The sequence below is a fragment of the Podarcis liolepis genome (genome assembly GCF_965112155.1).
Source record: "Podarcis liolepis genome assembly, chromosome: 3".
Taxonomy (NCBI): Eukaryota; Metazoa; Chordata; class Lepidosauria; order Squamata; family Lacertidae; genus Podarcis; species Podarcis liolepis.
Window position 1 is genome coordinate 3,310,440 of NC_139557.1, and position 11,059 is coordinate 3,321,498.

The following is an 11,059-nucleotide window of genomic DNA, read 5'->3' on the forward strand; positions in this document are numbered from 1 at the left end:
TCATTTTTATGGAGTTGCTATCAGCATGTTTTCACCATCCTTCCCAATCTGTCACAGTCTTTCCCCTAGAGCTTCTGTATGCTCCCAAGGAATGTTAAAGTAGGGCCGGCCCACCCATCAGGCAAGGTGAAGTGACCACCTCAGGCAGCAGGATCCACCAGGGCAGAAGATCCCAATATTGATTTTTCTTCCCCATTTGTTCCTGATCTTCCCTTACCCCTTCTTCCCTGGCAAGGAGGAGAGACACCATTTTGGGGTCTGCCTCAGTTGCCAAAATGTCTTGAGCCAGCCCTGATTGAAAGTATTGCTGGATGGCAAGGTCGTGGAAAAACTAGCATTCTGCAGAGCTCAGCCACTATCTGCAATTCTTCATATCCACCAAAAGGGCCCACATCCTATAAGTGACCTGTCTTTCAATATAGGACAAATGCAAACGTCTCCCAATGTAGTGTGTATGAGTCATTTGCCATGACACTCAAATAGTGGTCCCCCTGCCATTTTACAAGCCAAGACTCTGTGCCTTAAACGGGCAGGCAAGGATCTACCACTGCATCTCCAGTGCCAGAAACAGCTGTGCTCACTGCATTTCTGCAAGAGGCAGGTCTCCTCTGTCCACAACATAAAAATCGCTACCCTAACCATTAGATCCAGTGGCGGACGACTCTGGAGTTGCAGCGCTCATCTCGCTTTATTGGCCGAGGGAGCCAGCGTACAGATTCTGGGTCATGTAGCCAGCATGACTAAGCCTAAATCACTTTGCGACTCTGAGTATATTTCAAAGCCACTTCTGGCAAACCAGAGCAGCGCATGGAAACACTGTTTACCTTCCTGCTGGAGCTATTTATCTACTTGCACTTCATGCTTTTGAACTGCTAGGTTAGCAGGAGCAGGGATCGAGCAACGGGAGCTCACCCTTCTCACCTTATGATCGGCAAGCCCTAGGCTCTGTGGTTTAACCCACAGCGCCACCTGCGTCCCTGTATTACCCAGGTACTATATGGTTGCTGGGTGGTGCTGTGGGTAAAACCTCAGTGCCTAGGACTTGCTGATCGTAAGGTCGGCGGTTCAAATCCCCGCGGCGGGGTGAGCTCCCATTGTTCGGTCCCAGCTCCTGCCCACCTAGCAGTTCAAAAGCACCCTTACGTACAAGTAGATAAATAGGTACCGCTTTATAGCGGGAAGGTAAACGGTGTTTCCGTGTGCTGCGCTGGTGCTGGATCGCCAGATGCAGCTTAGTCACGCTGGCCACGTGACCCGGAAGTGTCTTCGGACAGCGCTAGCTCCTGGCCTCTTGAGCGAGATGAGCGCGCAACCCTAGAGTTGGACACGACTGGCCCGTATGGGCAGGGGTACCTTTACCTTTTATATGGTTGCTATCCCAGAGACAAAAGGTATACGTTTACAGAGCAACATCTGGGGCCAGCTATCTTCTGTTGGGAGGGCAGAGTGAGGTGCAGTGTTGACCCACTACTGATTAATCCCTTCCCAAAGTAAAACTAGCTATGGCCATAGTTTTAAACCACCTTCTTCACATTGTGCCTTGAACTATGGGCATTTCCTATGACATGTAAACACCTCTTAGCAGACTGAGGTCCGGTGTTTCTATCTGAACATGGTGTAAACATTGGGGAGAAGAGGAGCTGTGACATCAGTGATGCTGTGGGCTCTATGCAAATAGTAATTTGCATTAAATTACATTTCAGGCACTTATTCAAACCACCATGGTCTCACAGGCATTGGGAAAAACTATTCTCCCCTCCCAGTTATTAATCACAACAAAAAGGGGTGCTTTCTTCAAGCATATGATAAAATTATGTCTTTTGTTCAATAGTAAAATCTTTGTTTCAGTTTGTATTTACAGTAGGGGTGGGCCAAACCAGTTTGGATTAACCTGGTACAGTTTCATTGGCTAAGAATGATGTCCCCATTCATCTCTACAGAGCAAAAAGAGAGAGAACTCTGGGGGTGGTGTGGGAGTGGCTGGGTACAATGGAATAGCACTATATCTTGAAGTACCCCTTGAAATGGTTTAGGGTAGTTTCACTTCTTGCTGCAAAAAATGGCCCAATTCGCCACCCCATTTCTCTGCCTTGAGTATGGAAGCTAAAGGAAGGGGTCTTTCCAGCTTAGCTCTAACACCATTTGACCTCATGGTTCTATTGAATTTGTCTCTTGACCAAAAATGCTGTAGATTCAGTTGACCTTTTTGACTGTTGCAAAAGAAAAGATGTAGCAAAATACAGTGGCGCAAGCTGCATTCTTGGCCGAAAAATTGGGATTTTGCATGCACAAAAAGACAGATCAGGCAGAAATACAACTGAAAACCTGTTCCTTCATGACAAAGCTGTCATGACAGAAAAAGCTTTCAAAAGTGAAATCTTCTACAAAGAACCAGATCCACTGTACTGAATGAACAAGAACATCCTGTTTGTGCTATTTTAATTACATTAATGTTATTCAATTAGGATTATAAAATGCCCAGGGTCTGTCATAAGACAGAACACCCTGGTTTCACTATAATGTAAAACAGAGCGGCACCAGAAAATGTCAGAGAAGAGCTCTATCAATGGATGATCAGTTCAGGAAAGGGCACTCTGAGGATCACAGAAGATGCTCCCAGCCAACCGTCTCACATATCTGCCACCATTCATAATAAGTTCTCGCTCAACAATATTTGCTCAGAAGACAAATACTTTCCTTTACTAGCTCCAGTCCCCAGTCAACCAGGAGGCAAGAACAGGCAACTATTCTGCCAAAAGTGTCTTTGCTGCCTTTCCCTGCCTTTCTCAGCTTGTGCCTCTGAAGTGAACATTAGCACATTTGGCCAAGTGCAACTTTTCCATCACTCTAGCACTACTTGACATACTGCATTTTCTCCCTACCCCATACATATGAAAAAGAATAAGTCCTTCTTTAGCTCAGCTGTTAGCAATACTTAAAGGTAAAGGGTCCATTAGGTCCAGTCGTGGCCAACTCTGGGGTTGTGGCGCTCATCTCACTTTATTGGCTGAGGGAGCCGGAGTACAGCTTCCGGGTCATGTGGCCAACATGACTAAGCCGCTTCTGGCGAACCAGAGCAGCGCACGGAAACACCATTTACCTTCCCACCACAGCGGTACCTATTTATCTACTTGCACTTTGATGTGCTTTCAAACTGCTAGGTTAGCAGGAGCAGAGACCAAGCAACGGGAGCTCACCCCGTTGCGGGGATTCGAGCCACCAACCTTCTGAGCGGCAAGTCCTAGGCTCTGTGGTTTAACCCACAGCGCCACCTGCGTCCCTTTGAGCAATACTTAGGAGGCTTAAATCTAGTGTGCACATCATATGCGATGTCAGATGTGGCGCAGGCAGAGATAGATTTGTGGCTCACACAGCTGATCCCTGCAGAAAGCAGGACTGAGCTCTCTGTGCATCAGCTGATGTGTGGGGAGTTCAGTCTTGTTTGGTCACTTCCAGCCCCATGGGGCAACTCTGACAGGTCTCAACCCAACTGTCAAAGTTGGCCTGCAGGGTGGAGGGGAGATAAATACCTGGTTAAAGATAAAGAATCCCCACTGCTGACCTAACCGGTATAGCCATAGAATGATTCTCTGATGCAATGCAGTACCATGAGGGTGCCTACAGATGACCACAGTGGCAGGACAGAAATGTAGGGAAGGCGGTCATTCCTCAGATCAAGTTATTTATGGTTTTATAAACTAGTGGCAAAATATTAAATGTGGCCCAGTAGCATAATGGGCAGTGCTGTCGGAAAGCAGAAGTAGCTAGAAGTCATGCTACCGCCTTCTGCACTTGCCTGCTGCTTTCTTGGACCAACCATAAGGGGAGCTCCACATAAAATGCAATAATCCAGTCTTGAGGCCACCAGTGCATCATCCACTGTAGCTAAAATATCCCTATCCAAAAATGGTTGGACTTGGCACATGGCTGGAAGCTGGTAAAAAGCATTCCTAGTCATTTGAACCTCCATGACAATGATGGATCAAAGAATCCTCCCAGACTACAAACATGCTCCTGCAGACGGAAGGTAGCTTCATCCAGAACAGGAAACTGACATATTTCTCATATAGCATAACCAATCATCCACAGGCCTCTGTCTTGCCAGAATTGTATTACATCTGTCCACCATGATGAACAGAATGCTTCTTTCTGCATGCAGATTTCTCAGAGGGAACTGAAGCAGGCTGAACAAGCCTCCACTTTCTGAACTCCCAGATCCAGTACAGGTACTAATTTGTTTAGCCATTTGTCCAATAAACATCATGCCAATCTTCCATCCATCTTTTGACTTTCTCCCAGTCTTAAAATATCTCCTGTAAGTGGTGTTTATTATAGTAGCAATGGCAGGAACAGCAGCTTTAAAAAACAACAACAAACTATTCTGCATTTAAACATTAAAGGTGTGGTATGCATTTGTAGTGCTGCAGTAAATGCAGAGATGGAGAACTGGAGGCAGAATGGGGAGGAGGAGGAAGTGTGTCAGGACCAAAATTTCCTGCATTTTGAGGCTGCACTGTACTGAGGCTGGAATCCGTCTGTCTTGGGAGACAATGGAGGAGTGTACTTTTTGGGGGTGGGTCAAGCTGTTGGATGATTTTAGTGACTGCTGTAGAGAACAATGTGGGAGAGACCTGTTTTGTTGCAGCTGGGGCAGATGAAGGCGTCCCACTGGGACTATGATGTTTCTTCTCTCTGTGCTCCTACCAGGGGTCATTTCTCCTGTGGTCACTGCTATGGATGCACAATTTGATTGCCTATCTCCAGGCATTGCAGTCAGTGCTGGATTTATGTATAAACTAAACAAGCTATAGCTTAGGGCCCCAATCTCTTGGGGTCCCCCAAAAAAATTAAAGGAAAAAACAACTGGATGTACATTTCCAAAATATAAGATAAAAAACAAATAAAATAAAACCTACATGCAGCAACATTGTTTTGTGTTGTGTAGGCTCCTATGATGTACATATTTTGTTATGTGCAAATGGCTTTAGATATCCATTAAGTCTATAAATTACCATATAGCATATATTCAACACAAAAAACAGTGACAATTTGTTGTTGATAAAGGACAGCTGGACATATATTAAGCCCCATTACCATCAGTAGCTTAAAGGTAAAGGTAAAGGTACCCCTGCCCGTACGGGCCAGTCGTGACCGACTCTGGGGTTGCGCGCCCATCTCGCTTAAGAGGCCGGGGGCCAGCGCTGTCCACAGACACTTCCGGGTCACGTGGCCAGCGTGACGAAGCTGCTCTGGCGAGCCAGCACTAGCGCAGCACACAGAAACGCCATTTACCTTCCCGCTATAAAGCAGGAGCTGGGACCAAACGACGGGAGCTGGGACCGAACGACGGGAGCTCACCCCGCCGCGGGGATTCGAACCGCCGACCATATGATCGGCAAGTCCTAGTCTCTGAGGTTTTACCCACAGCGCCACCCGCGTCCTATTTTCAGTAGCTTAGGGTCTCATTAAACCCAAATCTGTCCCTGATTGTGGTTGTCTGCAAGTGCCTGGAGACATAGCATGGTTGATGTTACCAGCCTTCTTGTCACATTTGCAGACATCTCTGTAATGCAGAGTTGGTCTGCCAATTGGCCTGGTGCTGGAAACACATCCTTGGGACATCTTCCATTCTGTGGACATGACCATGCCAGCATATACGTCGCTGAGACAGGAATGTGAACATGCTGGGAATGTGAGCACATCTTTGTTTGGAATTCTGTCTTGTCATTTGATACCCCAAATCCTCCTGACATGGCTCATGTGGAAGGCATTGAGACATCACTCCAAATAGGTTGTAAGTTGCCCACGACTCACTTCTATAAAGCAGCATACTCAATACGCAAGACTGGTAAACTTTTATCGTGGTATTGGACATTAGCATCACGTTCTCCCATACCCTTTTGGAGAGGTGAGCCATTGCCATAGCTGCCTCGCCAGCTCAACGTTGATGGAGAGATTGCTGGTTATGGTGGAACGTAGGTAGACAAAATTGTCAACACCTCAAGTGTGTGATCACCAATGCTGATGTGTGGAATCCTGGCAATGTCCTGACCTAAGATATTGGTCTTCATCAGGCTATGGGTAAGGCTGAACTCCCTGCAGGCTTCGGCAAAATGGCTGATGAGTCTCTGTAGAGATTCATTGGAGTGTGCTGTCAAGTCTGCATCATCTGTGAACATCTCTCGGATAAGGATCCACCACATTTAACTTTCTCCCTTTCCCTGTAACATCTGATAGTCCAGACCTGATTTCCCTCCAACATTATTCATCCTATGCTAGTGGCAGCCAATCACGCAATCACAGAATTAGAATGGGCTTCAAAAGCCATCTAGTCAGACCCCTCCTAATGCAGGAAATCTACCGTTCCAGCATCCCTGACAGGTAGTCATCCGACAGCTGCTAAAAATATTGCAAATGAAGAAAAGCCCACCACTTCCTGATCCTGTCTGTTTCACAAGCATACTGCCAGAAAGATGTTTGGTCTGAATATTTCTTCCCTTGCAGGAGACGACTGGGGCATAATGTGGGGTAAGAAATTAGACCCTACATGGAGAAGGCACATAACAGCACTAGTAAAGATTAGAGGGAGACCCTCACATTGCATACTGCCTAATATGGTCAGTAAAGAGTATGAAAATTGCATCTCTCTTAAAATAAGCAGAGAACTACAATACAGTACCATTTTTCCTAGGGGTTGGTTATCCTGTTATTTAATCCCATCCCAGCTGGTGGGTTCATCTGTATTGTGAAGAAATGTGCCGGAGAAAACAATTTAAAGTCAGTAAGAAGAGAGACTAAGGATGGCAAGACAGACGTAAGTAATCAAATTAAGAATATTATAGAATTTCAATTTTGGGGGGAAAGGCACAACAGACATTTCTGCCCTTGTGAGAAATAAGCTATGGCTTGCTGAGAAAGAAGAGGACCTTTTTAAAGCAGAGAAGTGGAAGTAGCACGAGGAAACATCTTCGACTATGTCTGAATGAGAATGCAGAACAGAAACTAAAAATGCAATCAGGCTAGATTCTAAAAGAAAGCCAAACAGGTGCACAATACTAAAGTGTTTTAGGAGCTTCCAAGCACTTTTCACTGTTTCCTGCTTGGCAGGGGGTTGGACTCGATGGCCCTTGTGGTCTATTCCAACTCGATGATTCTATGATTCACTCAGGCCCAGCTCATTTCTCAGCAATCTATCGAACAACCTAGAATGTAGGTTTTCCACTTACTGTTAGGGCCACTTTGTGAATTCTCCATCAAAGTAAGATTTGAACTAGCAACTAGCTGGCCTCATACAATAATGCAACACTCAGCACATTTACTCAGAACAAAGTCCCATTGACACAATGACACCTGTTTGGAAACCAGGGGAGGGGGCTGCAGGGGGGTACATTGTACTCCTGCCCAGGGTCAAAAAGGGGATCTGGGAGGGAAATTGTGATGTTTGGCATATTTTTTTAGTTGCTGCTTCGTTAAGTGTTTTATAGATTGTAATTGTTTCATTGATGATTTGTTAATTGTTTTATGATTTATGCTGTATGTTCTACTATGTTCTATTATGTTCTTGTTATTTATTGTTTGTAAGCCGCTTTGAGATTCATTTGAATAAAAAGCAGCATAGAAATATAATAAATCAAATCAAATATCAAGTTAAAGCCATTAGATCTAGTAAACTTGTGACCTGTTTCCAAATGTTTGTGTTAATAGTATTAAGTATACTATTGACAATTTCAGCAACAGTAGCTTCTGGAGAGAGGTTGTTTAGCAAATTTTAGCTAATTAATAATTATCTACAATGTCTCAGAAATGTCTTGTGAATTTGGCTAGGCTAAGTGTTGAATCAAACACTGCCAAAGCTATTGATTTTCATGCGGTAGTTTGAATTTTTTCGCAAAAAAGGCCAGAAAAGGTCTTTTTTAAAAAGCAAATAGTAAGTTCACCTTTTTTCTTTCTTTTTTTACTAATGCTTATGTCTTCTGATGATCTGATCTGCACTGCAATATAAAAGGATGTTTCAATCTGAATTATTTTTCCTCACCTGTACATAAACAAAGGTGTGCAAATTGAATGTGCTTTCTTATTTCTGACCCTCTTTTATTTATATTTATGTATATTTTTGTGGAGGAAGTTTGAGAGCACAAGGCCTCAAAGGCAGAAAACTGACAGAGGGACCCCCCTCCAGCCCCCCAGGCCCTTTCCAACCTCACAGGCCACAGGAATGATGGTGGGAAGTCAGCGCCACCAAGGTTTCCCTGCATTTATACATGGGGAGCAGAACAACCTTAACAGGCTTCTGCTGTGGGAAGGGAATCAAACACGAGGAAGCCATAAATCTGAAGGCTCCTGAAAGCCTCTTGGGCCCCCGGGGCGAAGTCGGAAATGTGGAGTTTCAAGCCCTGCCACAAAATGGCTGCCAGTCCCCCTTCCCTCCTCTGGGATGCTTCAGTATTCTCCCTTCATACACACACACCCCACACCCCCGTCCCCTCTCACAGCAGCTCCATTCCCTGACCCTCTTCCAGCCCCATGGCTGCTTGTTTTCTGCCCCCTTACCTCTCTGGCCCTCTTCCACACAGCGCAAGCCTCTCCCCTTCCCCCACCTCCAGGGGCCTCCTTCTTCTCCAAGGCCCAGAGCTGCTGCCAAGGCAAGGAGGCCCTGGGGCCAAAGTCTGGGCCCCCCACAGCCCGGGGGCCCTCCAAACGGCCACCCAGAGAACAGCAGACAGTGGGGGCCCTGGCAAACAGGCCCTGCGTCGGCACCACGGGCTGGATTTTCCAGCTTTCCAATTCCAAAATTGAGAGGTGCTAAAAAATTGCACCATGACGTGGAAATGCAAAATACATTTGGGTCAAATTAATACAATTTAGTTTTGCTTGGTGAGTAAAAATTGTGTGAAATGGCACAGAAATCATTAAAAAAAATGCCAAGTACTTGCAGTTGCATACTTATTCTTAGGCATTACCTGACATTTTCAGAAGGTAAAATTCAAATTCTTTTCCGAAAGCAGTTTATGTGCTTCTGCATCAAACGTAGACTGACCAAGCGAAATGTTGTCCAATCACAGAAGTAACTGCAGATTTGAAATTCTCACACTCAAAAACCTGGGGATACATAACCTCTCAACTACATAACAAGGGGGATGGGGGATGATATATATATGGCAGTTGACATAAAAAGGTTACATCACACTGTGTCAAAATGATATTTCTTTTAAAAACAGCAAATGTTTTGAGTGCAACAGATCAGACACAGGCCATCAACCTGTTAAAGGAGAAACCTTATATGTACAGTGGTACCTTGGGTTACATGCGCTTCAGGTTACAGACTCCGCTAACCCAGAAATAGTGCTTCAGGTTAAGAACTTTGCTTCAGGATAAGAACAGAAATTTTGCTCCGGCGGCGCAGCAGGAGCGGGAGGCCCCATTAGCTAAAGTGGTGCTTCAGGTTAAGAGCAGTTTCAGGTTAAGTACAGATCTCTGGGACGAATTAAGTACTTAACCCGAGGTACCACTGTACATCCAGTGCTGTGCAATCTCAATACATGCCACTCCTAATAGCATCACCACCATTTCCCTATAAGGCACAGATAGATTCAAGCAAGGCTGACCAGTAATATCCGTATTATCTGTAGCAAAGATCTGCATCCAGAACTGTTTTAACAAAAATACAGCCCTGCATCTAGGGAACCTCTGTCCCCACGCCATCATTTGGGGCTGATACAGTTGACTGGACAGCCATTCCCAAAGCTTAGCTGGATCCTCTTGCACATTTGAATCTTCCATCAATAGGTGTCCCTTCCTGGCAGGCAAATAAATTTCCAAAGGGAAATTGATGGGATAAGACAATGTCGTTTTAATATCCAGGATTTTCCTTTGAGCGTACTTCTTGCTACACCTCTGCTTGCAATAGCACATTTTAAAAGCTGGAGATCTGTGTATATTTGTTTTAATCAACAGGGCTTCAAAATCTAATACACAGAAGAGACTGTTATGTGCAAATTACAATTGTATTCAGAGTCTTGAGGACCACTTCAGAGAAGAGATGGCAACCTGATCAACCTTGGCTGATGGAGAAGGGGGTGGGCAAGGCACTGCAAAGAGAAGGATCTTCTACTGGAATGAGATTATAACCATATCCTTTTTAGTGTGTTTTACCTCCATTGTGAAATTTTACCCTTTTCAGCAAACAAAAGCTTTTTCAGCAGTGCAGTATTATGTAACTTGTAAAGGAGCAGCACAATTAGTGATGAGAGATGTTAGACATATGAGAAAGCAGATCTTGAAAAAAGCAGAGCCTCCAGCCAGCACAAGCTAGACGTGTCATTCTTCATGAATCCCCTTAGAGTCAATCTAGTGTGAAAGCTGCTTGGCAGATTTCTCCATTGCCAGCCAAGCCCTGTCCCCAAAGATGGGAGGATATGGTATTATATATAATGTGTGTGTGTGTGTGTGTGTTGCTATATATATAGAGAGAGAGAGAGAGTGCTAATGCATTCAGAATAATAACCAACACTTTTTATTGTTTATTAATCATATTTCTATCAGTCTGCTATTGGTCTTGTCTGCTCAATCCACTGCACCCTGTCCTTGCATGCAGGGGAAGTCCCTCACCACCAAGGGTTTGAGACCCATCGGCTACTCTGACCAGGTTTAGACAGCTACTTGAAGCCGTTCTTTGGGGCTTTGCTGCTGTCGCATTCTGACAGTTTCTAGGAGCCATAGGTGAGCGCTGAGGGCAGGGTGGGGACCAAGGTGGACAAACTACCACAGAAGGAGCACGGCGTGTCCCTCACCAGAGGTTCTACCCTTCCCCTAACACCCCATGCATCTTGCTCTGCTTTCCTTTGGACCACATCAGTGAGGCCGAGAGGGGGGTCTTGTCGTCTGGGCAGCCCAGGACCTCCAGACAGACTGGCCAGGCTTCACCCTAGAGAGGTCACTTTGGTTCTGCTAATGCAGCCGTTTGGCTTCACTTCCAGAGGCGCACGCCATTGTCTCTTGAGACAGATGGATGCCAATTATATCAGTCCTCCAAAGAGCTCGAGGGAGAGCCAGTGGGTTC

At 45.3% G+C, this 11,059-nt stretch overlaps 1 protein-coding gene across 2 annotated transcripts in view; it reads right to left on the bottom strand.

Moving 5' to 3' along the window:
* The window catches only part of B3GNT2 (UDP-GlcNAc:betaGal beta-1,3-N-acetylglucosaminyltransferase 2), a 51,746-nt gene extending 42,667 nt beyond the window's left edge, over positions 1-9,079 (bottom strand). Inside the window, exon 1 of one of the 2 annotated variants that reach the window (XM_083495278.1) lies at positions 8,961-9,079. The gene's annotated coding sequence lies outside the window, so the exon portion shown is untranslated. Of the gene's footprint in view, positions 1-8,550; positions 8,581-8,960 lie in introns of those variants that run through there. The other variant, XM_083495277.1, reaches the window with a different exon arrangement.
* Between the last annotated feature and the right edge of the window lie 1,980 nt (positions 9,080-11,059).